Genomic DNA, 12,734 nt, shown 5'->3' with positions numbered 1-12,734 from the left:
CAAGTAAACAAGTGTGAAGAAATACTAAAAACAGTCAGTCACGTCTATTTAAAGAACTGTAAGAGCAGCGTGAGTTTTTAAGTGTTGAAATGACTGGTGGTGATGGAGGTGATCCTGATCCTGTAATGCCTATTTCTCTCCTCAGATGTTTTCAGAATCATCTTGTAGTGTACTGTTTAGCTGTAAAATGAGAAAGTTTGTGACCTGGCAGCCATGTTGAGATCAGTTGAGGAAATACCAAGCACCACCCACCAACTGGAGCAAACTTTCTCATTTTACAGCTAAACAGTACACTACAAGGTTATTCTGAGAACATGTGAGGAGAGAAGTAGACATTACAGTAACAGAATATTGATTCATATTTGATCAGCGTTGCCTAGTTTAACCGTTTGATTGGAGTTCGCGAGTGACACAGCCAATAGGAAATTCTCTCTCTCTGAAATGACCTGTGATTGGCAAAGTCTCCCGTCACGGGTTAGATCTTTAAAAGCTGAAAACAGAGCCATGAGGAGGAGCAGAACTCTAGTTTTCTCAGAACACTTGAATTACAATATGCTGAAAGATTATTATGGGATTTTTGCCCAATGACGCCAAAAACATTCTGCCTACTGCAGCTTTAATGTTGTGAAGTAACAAAAACACTTGCTTAGGTTCAGGCAATAAAAACACTTTAGTTAGGTTTAGGAAGAAACAACATGGTTGAGCTTAAAACTACTACATTTGTACAGTAGAAACGAACGTGATGCAGGGGACACAAACAGCGTCTCCGGGATGAAAGCCTTGTATTAGTTGGACCCATCCACCTCCTCTCCCACCCACCTGGTGTGTCTCTTTTTGCTCTTAAAGCGACGTCACCACTCTCCTGGCACACTTTCCCTGAGCGTTAATATTGACGTGGATGGGTTTACAGTGGAGTTAATGGAACGCTCGGTGCGTCTCATACCGACGCTAAAGGGTGCCTCGTGCTTTGCTATCTAATGGCGACGTCCGTGACAAAGCCTCTGTATTTGATGCCCTGGTTTTTATTGCGCTCGAGATCATGTGTGTGACGTGAAGTAAAATTGTTGTCCCATTTAGCCAAAGGATCCCTCTTCTTCTCTGGATGTATCCTTGCCAGAAGGTCATTTGAGGACTCTTATTGGTGTGACAGACCAAAACATTTTTTTAAAAACATGGATGATGATTTGAATACTTGTTTTTTCCTGTTGTAAGTGCCTAAGGTGAGTGAGAGTGCTGATGCACTTTCGAAGGTAGAAAAAGGCATTGGATGAAAAGCATTTACTTTCACCTTGTTTGTTGTTTTTGTATGAGGCCACATTTTTGTGTATTATTAGTTGTATAACGTGCAGTGAATGAACACTATTTTTGCATGTGTTCATATGGGAGAAGGGCTTTTAAACGAGATTGAACTTTTTTATGGAAAACCATATCAGGCACGAATCATTGTTTCAAGCAGAGATTTCTGGAGTGTATCTTTAAATGATGGAATAGCAAATAACCATCCAACTTTCAGTTTCAGTTTCCTTTGCTCCACCCCTTTATCCCCTCCATGATGGGCTACTTCCAAGGAAAGTAGCACAGTGAAAGTGAGGCAGTCACAAATAGGAGAGCAGCACATTGGCTCCACTTACAAACCAACCCAAGCACAAACCAGCTCTATCCAATTATGGGAGGCACAAATTAAAAGTGCAAATTGCAGTGTAAAAATCTCAGAGTCAAATTTAAATGTAAAACTTGAAACCAGGGTGCGTGGAGCATTCTAATGAAGCCACTGAAGGGGATTAATATGCTGGGTAATTGCCGGATCTCTCCTTTCACTATAAAGCCCTTTTTTTAATCAACAGTCAACTAATTACTTATCCCAGGGATGTTACGAAGAAAAAGCTGGTGGTTTCAAGAAGATGGGTGGACAGAGAGATAAGGAAATGTGGCCGTCCATTAAAAAAAAAAAAAGAAAAGAAAAAAGAGGGAGTCTCTGCTCTGGAGGATGCAAGAGCAGGGGCGAAGCTGCAAATTCTGAGCCTCTGACAACAGCTTAACAACAGCTCAGACACAATAAATATCTACAATCCCTGGTTTGTTACAGGGCCTCTGTCCAGCTCTGGGCCACCTAAATCATTCAAATGATTCCTCCCCTCAATGGCACCCCTGTGCAAAAGTGTCATATAACCAGGTTTGTAGCTCTTATGAAACTTTGAAACTGTTTTGGAGAGCAGTTTCTACATCGATCTGTTTATTCTGTTCAGTGTTCCCAATACTGTAATAGCGAATTCTTTTCATATCAGCCTTGGAAGCTGACAAATCACCCTGGAAGGAAGACACAGTGTGAACTAACACTATATAGAGCAGCAAAGTGGGGTGAGTTATATCGGGCAGCCAGAGAGTTAAGGGGTACAATGCACTGCCAACATTTGGATGGCCACAACATGTTCCTGTTAAATTATTAGTGTGGTTTTGTAGCAGTGTTGAAAATAAAGTCCTGCTTTTGGAAACAAGTCAAATGTAGAAAAATGTGTGAATCAAATCTAGTAAAGAAGTTAAATACGAGTCCCACTGAGCAGCGCATCCAATGACCCGGCTTAAAATTCTGTCCACTGTGCCACTAATGGAGGGTTTACAGTCAGAGGTTTAAGCTTTATCGAGCTAATTAAATACATTCAGCCGTAGACAGGCACTGTTTGAGTCAGAAAGGACAAGAGATATACAGACACAAAATATACAGCATATATAGTGAACCTAAAATGACAGATAACTCTGGTTATTTTCATGGGTTCTAAACACTCCTGCTTAATCTCATTGGCATTACAAACCTCTCCTGTCATTTCAGACCCTGCAGTCTGTCTCCTGCAGTCTGTCTCCTGTGCTAGCAAGTTGGGCAAGATATTTGAAAAACGTCACATATTCTGTATTATTTAACACCGTTAGCAATAGAAAACAAGATATTATGGTTCAACATTAAACCGAGGATCACCTTGTAGTGCACTGTTTAACTGTAAAATGACAAAGTTTGCTCCGGCTGGTGGGCGGTGCTTGGTATTTCCCCAACTGATCTCAACATGGCTGCCGGGTCACCAACTTTCTCATTTTATAGCTAAACCGTGCACTACAAGATGATTCTGAGAGCATCTGGGGAGAGAAATAGGCATTACAGTAACAGAATATTGATTCATATTTGATCAGCGCCACCTAGTTTGACCGTTTGATCGCGTTCGCGAGTGATTGACAGCTGCTCAGAGACGACAGACTCCAGCTCGGCTCTGATTGGTTGTTTTCCTTCTGTTTTACAGATGCCATTAAGAGCACCAGAGGACGTCAGGACACAGAGGCACATGATTTTTTTCAGATTACCTGTCTCATGCACTACTGTCAGGATATAGAAACCGTTTTATAAAAATCCCTTTTTTAAATCATATTTGCTCCATTTCTACCCACTGCTGCTTTAAGCACGTGTTTACTACGACCGAAAAGAGTGACGCCAAGAGGTCTGACAAAGTGTCAGGATATGATGAGTTGGGATAATAGATGAATAATGTAATAATGCCAGATGATTAATATTCATAATCACTGAACTAAACACCTTTCAGCGAGTTCAGTTCCACTAATGAACACAAGCCACAAATCATCCCCCCTTCTCTCTAAATCATAGAAGATTAGATGATTCCTATACATCCACTTAATGTAACACTTCCATATTACACTCTTCCTACCCAGAGCTCCTCCATCAAATCTGACCTCACCATTGAGATAACAAATAATGTGGCGGCACTGATGCATGGAGGACTAATGTGACTTTTCACATTGTTGCCGCAGATCCGCATTGTTAAAGCCTCTCCAGGTATCTACAGGCGTACTGGGAATTCTCCAGAGACGGAGCAAAAACACATGAAGCTGATTATCACCCAGTCCTGCAGCCAGAACTAATGGGGTATGTCTATTGTGACAGATAAATATGATTCATTCATGCTTAAAAGCTAGACCTAGGGCTGTTTTGAGGTGTTCTATAAATCACATTTTTTCACATGGGCTTACCTCTGTCTGGTCTTTTATCTCTGCTCATCTTTCATGTATTAATTTACATTATCTGAGGTTCTTGTTTGTGCTCCTATCTACCCACATGCATTATTTACACACATACGGGCTCATGCACACATGCAGACGGGGAGACCAGGTCATTAATTTAATGGCTGTTCCACCCTAGACGAATGGAAAAGGGAATTGTCGGTGCTTATGTTCAATCTTTGCAAATTTGACCTCAGTGGTACGTGACTGCAGCCCGCCCACACTCACCCCCCACACACACCATTGCACACTCCTTACCTCCATTCTTTGCCCTTTTTCCTCCTTTTTTTCACACACATACAGTACACATGAGCACACAAACACACAAGGCACATACTCACACACAAGGCTGCACCTTAAGGCTAACAGTGTCTGCTTAATGGAGTTAGTGATATATCCATTGGGTGCTCTGCTCATTTAAAAGTCAGTGGAGGGGGAAAGGAAGCAGGCTGGGAGGAGGTGAGGATGGTGAAAGGCTAGAGGCTACACAGAAAACTGCACCACAAGGGGGACGGGACATATGGATGGAGAAGAGGAGGTGGGGGGGAGTGTGAACAATAGGTGCAAATGACAACATTAATCCCACGTCAGGGCTATCACTGAAGGGTGAGAATGTGTATGTGTAAACAAGGCCATGGAGGAATAATGTGAAGATATCACTGGGCCTCTTCTGCCCACAGCTATTTTTTCGGTATTCTACACATCTCAGCAGGTTTTCATTATGACACAATAGCCAGAAAAGACTTAGAAAGTGAGATGAGGAAATTATATTTGCCTTTTAGTGGCCTTATCCAAATGACCAACCTTAAGTGAGACCCTGAGCCTGAACAGTGTGGAGGATTACAGCTTAGAAGCATACATTAAAACACTGAAATGACTGAAATGTCCCATTTACATCTGAGTGGTGCAACTTAATGATCATTTCAAAGTAAGAAGTACGGGATTATCACTGGGAAGCATTAGTCTTAATGTCCAGGCTGTTGTTATTCATTTCCATGTGTTGATATGCACCCTCTGATTCTTATAGGCCTAGTTTATAATGACATTATAGTGGAGGCCATTTGTCAGCTAATGGTTTTCCTTATTGACCTCTCCAAGGCTTATCTCAGTGTGGTGGCTGTGATCACTCCCGAGGCTAAGAGCTGTGGCGTCCACTCGCTAATTTTCTTCTTTTCCTCACATAACCGTTCTATTTTTCTCACTCCTTCCTCCTGAAATTTTGTTCTGCATGGTTGACCTGACACGGTTTGGTCTGGGCATATCTCCACTCTGTCCCTTTCTGCTAAGTGAGAGAATATGTGTGTGAGTCCACGTCTGTGCGTGCACATCTTGTGTTACAAATATAGCGTATTTTGGAAGTGCCCTGGGTGTGATGAATAGCTCCGAGGTGATAAAGCATGCCGGTGTGATCAAACTACACATGTCCTCTCACCCCTTTTTCCATTTGAACTAATGTGTGTGTTAATTGGAACGTGCAGGTACGTGCTTCATGTGTAATTGTATGTTTGAATGTTTGTGATAACTGACTCTGCATGTAACCGAAATAAAACTGCAATCTCTATGACAAGGCGTTGCCGCACAGCTCCCACAACGTTAAAGCTGCAGTAGTCAGTATGTTTTTGGCATCATTAGGCAAAAACCCCAGAATAACCTTTCAGCATATTGTAATTCAAGTGTTCTGAGAGAAAACTAGACTTCTGCTCCTCCTCATGGCTCTGTTTTCAGGCTTTAGAACATCTAGACAGTGACGGGAGACTTTGGCAAATCACAGGTCATTTCAGAGAGAGCATTCCCATTGGCTGTGCTCCGGCTGGTGGGCGGTGCTTGGTATTTCCTCAGCAGATCTCAACATGGCTGCCAGGTCACAAACTTTCTCATTTTACAGCTAAAAAGTACACTACAAGATGATTCTGAGAACATTTGAGGAGAGAAATAGGCACCGGAGGACAGGACACCGGAGGACACCGGAGGACACCGGAGGACACCGGAGGACACCGGAGGACAGGACACCGGAGGACTCAGGAGGACACCGGAGGACTCAGGAGGACACCGGAGGACTCAGAGGCACATGATTTCTTTTCAGATTATCTGTCTCATGCACTACTGTCAGGATATAGGGACCGTTTTATAAGAATACGTTTTTAGAATCATATTTGCTCCAATTGTACACACTGCAGCTTTAACTTGAATGTGTTTGAATATATCTCCACCTTTCCATGTTTTCAGTCTTGCGCTAAAAGAACCTTTTTTCCCATGCCAACAGACAGAAATAGGCACAGTAGAGACATGACACAATCACAGTGAAACTTCATTTATTCTGTGAGTTGCTTGCAATGTGTTTTAGTTTGACCCAGGGAACTCTTGGCAGAAGTGTTATTTCTGTTTGCCCTATTTGCAGCTACATGTCACCTCTTCTGTATACTGCACATCACCCTGAACTCTGGGGGCACTCTGGGGCGGAGTTGATGATACTGAAAGAAAATAAATACTGCCACTAAGGGACTCCAGGGGGTTATACAAGACTTTTAAACACATTTACAAAGTGAAAAAAAACATTTTGTACATGTGTTGAAGTGAAGCTGCTTAAGATGTTTTAATTCTCACAGAAACCTGGCTCAATGCTCAGCAAGACGTAACTATTGTTGAATACCTTGTTTATATCAGGAAAGGAGAGGAGGTGGTGTATTGATTTATGTAAAGAACTGCTCTATTGCATGTCTACTTAAGTCTTCTTCAGTGCCTAATGATATATGCTCTGGATGCATGTTTTACACTGCTATTGCTATTAACCCCTTCCCAATCTCTGCAATTAGTGATTCTCTGGGGGAGATTAGGACTTTATGGTAACTATATGCGTCTCTGAGCTGCTCCTCATGGGTGACCTTAGTTTAACTGGTTCTCTGCTATCTCAGACAGGCTTAAAGGGCTCTGTTTTGAAATAAACAAATGTATCTCAGCTGATATCTACACCAACCACACCAAATATGAAACATGTTGCTAAATCTAAAATAACCAATTTAATTTTAATCAGTATACCAGTGATTGCATCACTATAGTTTTTGTCAGAAATGCCAGAAAAATGAACAATTTCAAAAACTTTAAAGAGAAACATGTTCTCATGATATAAATTATATCATTCGAACTTTGAAAGTTGAAGCAGAGACTCACACATTTCTTCAAACCTTCAGTTTGAAGAAATGTTGATTGAGAGTTAATGAGAGTTAAGTACTGTGCTATTTCGTCTATATAATTTATAAGTGTTTTCCAATTCAACACTGTAAAGTTCATCTTTATGTCAACGATAACTTCTTTTATGTTTTTGACTTAAAGGTATAAAATGCAGGAATAAAAAAACAAAACATGTATAGGGTCATACAATAATAATCCCTGGCAATCATCACTTATGACCAACTAGTAATGTGTGGTGGCGTCTGTATCTACAGACCATGTAAAGATGGATGACGACATCTGGATGGATGGATCGACTTCCTCCCACTGCTCAGAAGAGAAGCCAACATTTCCAGAATAAGGGAGCTGTCATCTTGAGATTTTGACGTCATTTCGAGCCAGAGTCTGCAAAGTCGTGATCGGGCGGTGGAGCTGCGGTATCGAGGTCATGACGTCTCACCCCCTTTTTATAGCATCAAATAACTAAAAAAAACAAACATCAGAAAAATGAACACTACCTAAAAAGACAGATACAATTTTTCGGGAAAATGTATTTGACGTCTTCTTTGACTTTTTAGTTTGGTCCATGTCCCATCCACTAACATGGAGGAGGCGGGACTTATGACCTATACTGTAGCCAGCCACCAGGCGGCGATCCAGATGTTTTGGCTTCACTTTTTTATTAATAAACCCTAAAACTAAACTAAATTATAACTCATTTGAAAGCCTTGTTCTTAGTCTTTCACACCCAACCTGGAAAGCACTACAGCCAATTTTATTTGTTATAGTGTACCGCGCTCCAGGCCCATATTCTGAATTTCTATCTGAATTCTCAGAGTTTCTATCAAGCTTAGTCCTGAAAACAGATAAAGTCATTATAGTAGGTGATTTTAATATTCATGTGGACGTTGATAATGATAGCCTCAGTACTGCGTTTATCTCTTTATTAGATTCAATTGGTTTCTCGCAGAACGTGCATAAACCCACTCACCGCTTTAACCACACCCTCGACCTTGTTATGTCATATGGCGTTGAAATTGAACATTTAATTGTTTTTCCACAGAACTCTCTTTTATCAGACCATTATTTAATCACTTTTGAATTCTTATTACTAGACTATACACCATCAGATAAAAGTGTGTACACTAGATGTCTATCCGATAGTGTTGTAGCTAAATTTAAGGAAGCGATTCCATCAGCATTAAATTCAATACCATGTCTCAATATAACAGAGGACTCGTATGTTAATTTTAGCCCTACCCAAATTGATCATCTTGTAGATAGTGCTACAGACTCACTGCGAGTCACACTTGATTCTGTTGCCCCTCTAAAAAAGAAGTTAGTAAAACAAAGGAAGTCAGCTCCATGGTATAACCCTCAAACACGCAAATTAAAGCAAGCATCGAGGAAACTGGAAAGGATATGGCGTTCCACCAAACAGGAAGAATCTCATTCAGTCTGGCAAGATAGTCTTAAAACATATAGGAAGGCTCTCTGTGATGCCAGAGCAGCCCATTACTCATCATTAATAGAGAAAAATAAGAACAACCCTAGGTTTCTATTCAGCACTGTAGCCAGGCTGACAGAGAGCCACAGCTCTATTGAGCCATGTATTCCTACAACCCTCAGTAGTAGTGACTTCATGAGTTTCTTTAATGATAAAATCATAACTATTAGAGACAAAATTAATCACCTCCTACCGTCAACTGGTACCAATTTATCCTCAAACTTAGGAACCTTAGAAACAGCTGTACAACCTGATATATATTTAGACTGCTTTTCTCCTATCGATCTCCACAAATTAACCTCACTGATCTCCTCATCTAAATCATCTACCTGTCTCCTAGACCCCATCCCAACTAAACTGCTTAAAGAAGTTTTACCTCTAGTTAGCACCTCTTTACTGGATATGATCAATGTGTCTTTACTAACAGGCTATGTACCACAGTCCTTTAAAGTAGCTGTAATTAAACCTCTTCTTAAAAAGCCCACTCTTGATCCAGAGGTCCTAGCCAACTATAGACCTATATCTAACCTTCCCTTTACCTCCAAAATACTCGAGAAAGCAGTTGCCAGTCAGCTGTGTGACTTTCTACAGAACAATCATTTATTCGAAGATTATCAGTCAGGATTTAGAGTGCACCATAGCACAGAGACAGCACTAGTGAAAATTACAAATGACCTTCTAATGGCATCGGACAAAGGACTTGTCTCTGTACTTGTCTTGCTAGATCTCAGTGCTGCTTTCGACACCATTGACCATGACATCCTATTACAAAGACTGGAACATTTAATTGGCATTAAAGGAACTGCACTAAGTTGGTTTAAGTCCTATTTATCAGATCGATCTCAGTTTGTACATGTCAACGATGAGTCCTCCATGCACGCCAAAGTTTGTCACGGAGTTCCACAGGGTTCTGTACTTGGACCAATTCTATTTACCTTATATATGCTTCCCTTAGGCAATGTTATTAGAAAACACTCCATAAACTTTCATTGTTATGCAGATGATACCCAATTATATCTATCAATCAAGCCAGACGAAACAAACCAGTTAACTAAACTTCAAGCATGCCTTAAGGACATAAAAACCTGGATGACCTGCAATTTCCTGATGTTAAACTCAGACAAAACTGAAGTTATTGTACTAGGCCCTGAGCACCTCCGAAACAAATTATCTAATGATATAGTTACTTTAGATGGCATTGCCCTGGCCTCCAGCACCACCGTAAGGAACCTGGGAGTTGTCTTCGACCAGGATATGTCCTTTAACTCTCACATAAAACAAACCTCACGGACTGCCTTCTTTCATCTACGTAACATTGCGAAGATCAGGCACATCCTGTGTCAAAATGATGCAGAAAAATTAGTCCATGCATTTGTTACCTCTAGACTCGATTACTGCAATTCCTTATTATCAGGCTGCTCCAATAAGTCTCTTAAGACTCTCCAGTTGATCCAGAATTCTGCAGCACGTGTACTGACTAGAACTAGAAAAAGAGATCATATTACGCCTGTATTAGCTTCTCTGCACTGGCTGCCTGTAAAATCCAGAATAGATTTTAAAATCGTCCTCCTCACCTACAAAGCGCTAAACGGTCAGGCCCCATCATATCTTAAAGAGCTCATAGTACCCTACTACCCCACTAGAGCACTGCGCTCACAGAATGCAGGGTTACTTGAGGTTCCTAGAGTCTCCAAAAGTAGAATGGGAGCAAGAACCTTCAGCTATCAAGCTCCTCTTCTCTGGAACCAGCTCCCAGTTTCAGTCCGGGAGGCAGACACCGTCTCTACATTTAAGAGTAGGCTAAAGACTTTCCTCTTTGATAACGCTTATACTTAAGCTGCTATAGGCATAGACTGCCGGGGGACTTCCTATGACACACTGTCATAAGGAACTTCCTATGACACACTGAGCTCCCCTCTCCTTATGTATATACTCATCTCCCATGTCCATGTTGTTACTAACTTCATTCCTTCCCGGGAGTCCCTGTGCCTCCTTGTCTCGCAGCTAACCGTGGAGCGGGGTCACACCTGGAGCGAGGTTATACCTGGAGCATGGGTACACTTGGAGCAGGGTTTCACCTGGATCTTGGTGGTCTCCGGTATTGTGGCTGCATCTGCTGCCGCGTCGGTGCCTGCTTGACACCAACTGCTACCATCCCTAATTAACTACGTCTGTACGAGGGACTACCAATGCTAACGAGGGATTTCCAACACCTAGTGACAATGTGGCAGCCTGGAGAATAACACTTCTCAATCACTGCCAAAGACATCAAGAGCTCCCAGCAAGCATGCTGATGCTGCAGGAACCAACGCACGGGCATCGATCGCAGGGACGTCCCACACCAATACACATGGACGTACTGAGGAGAGATGCTGGACAGTGCTGGCTTTCCGATAGTTGTATTATCACTCTTTCCATCCACCACTATTGGTTTTGTGTTATCAGTCCTACTTGTATTAGCTATTACAGCTGCTAGACTGCTATTGTGGCTGCTTCTCTCTCTCTCTCTCTCTCTCTCTCTCTCTCTCTCTCTCTCTCTCTCTCTCTCTCTCTATCTCTCTCTATCTATCTATCCCCCCAGCCGGTCTCGGCAGATGGCCGCCCGCCCTGCGCCCGGTTCTGCTCCAGGTTTCTTCCCAGTAATCGGGTAGTTTTTCCTGGCCACAGTGCGCTTGGTGGATCCTGTTGGGTCTCTAAACTATGGTGTACGGTCATAGACCTGCTCTATATATAAAGCGTCTTGAGATAACTTCTGTTGTGATTTGACGCTATACAAAAATAAATTGATTTGATTTGATTTGATTTGACTTTAGGGGAGCTGTCATGCCATTCACTTTTAAATACAGCCTATGCTACAGACACCCTGCCCTCTGCCTGTATTTTCCTTTTTCTTATTATTTTGCTGTGTTGGGGACTCTTCTGGGCATCGAAAAAGAGCCAATAACAGTGCACAGGGTGTGCAGCCTGTTCAGGTCATCAAATACCGCCGCTCTGTCATGCCCCTCTGTGTTTGATACAGTGGCACAAGGCCCCCTTTAGCTTTGTAAGATATAAATATTCACGGAAGTCTTCTAGTTGTGTGCATCGGTGTGTGAGTTTGACCGAGAGCAACGCTGAGCCACAGTGGACAGGGTGAAGCCTGCCCTTCGGCTGCATTCATTCAAAATCTGGTAACTCAGCACCTTCCCGCAGGGTTGTGTGGAGTTATGGTCGTGTTCATTTGTGCTTTAGAATGTAACCGCCGTGAAACAATCAGAAAATAACGTTTTATTTTTCTGATTCACTACGTTGTTCTCACTAACACCGCTCCCTCTCTTCATTCACTCTATAGCTCGCTCGACCTTTGCTGCTCTCTCTCTCTCCCTTGTTCGCCATCTCTGAATGCCATGTGTTTGCAAACAGCAACCGACAAATGTAACATATTATAAATTTAACAGCAAATCAGGCCTCTCTCAAGATACTTTCTGCTTTCGGTCGTCTGATTAATTCAAAACTTATTTTTAAGTCCAGAAATACTAAATGTGTAAAAAGCTCTAACCATCGATTCTGTGACTCCTTTCTATCGCATCACTGATGGTCTGATTGATATAGCATGTCACAGCCCTCTGACTGTTTGCATATATCTTTTTGGTTGCCTATATTAGTTATGTTATGTTCCTTACCTCATTCTTTCAGTCTTGTTAAGTTTTTCCTTGTTTCATGTTATTCATGCATGTTCTCCTGTGTTATTGTTACTCATCTCTCCTCTCGTTTCAGATCTCCTCACTTCCTGCCTTTGTGTCTGCACCCGCCTCACCTCCTACTCACCTATTCTCATTTCCCCCATTAGTCCACTTCGTTTGTTCTTTGGTTTGTCTTTCGTTGCTGAATTATTTTTTCCCTGTACTCATCTTAGTTGTGTGTGTGTGTGTGTTCTGAGGTCTCTCATGTTGATCTCAGGGAGCCTTCCAGAATAAATAAAGCTTAACGGAAAATCTACAAGGAGGAACCTTTAACCCGG

The sequence above is a fragment of the Sebastes fasciatus genome, chromosome 19 (assembly GCF_043250625.1).
Source record: "Sebastes fasciatus isolate fSebFas1 chromosome 19, fSebFas1.pri, whole genome shotgun sequence".
Taxonomy (NCBI): Eukaryota; Metazoa; Chordata; class Actinopteri; order Perciformes; family Sebastidae; genus Sebastes; species Sebastes fasciatus.
This window is presented reverse-complemented; position numbering follows the sequence as displayed.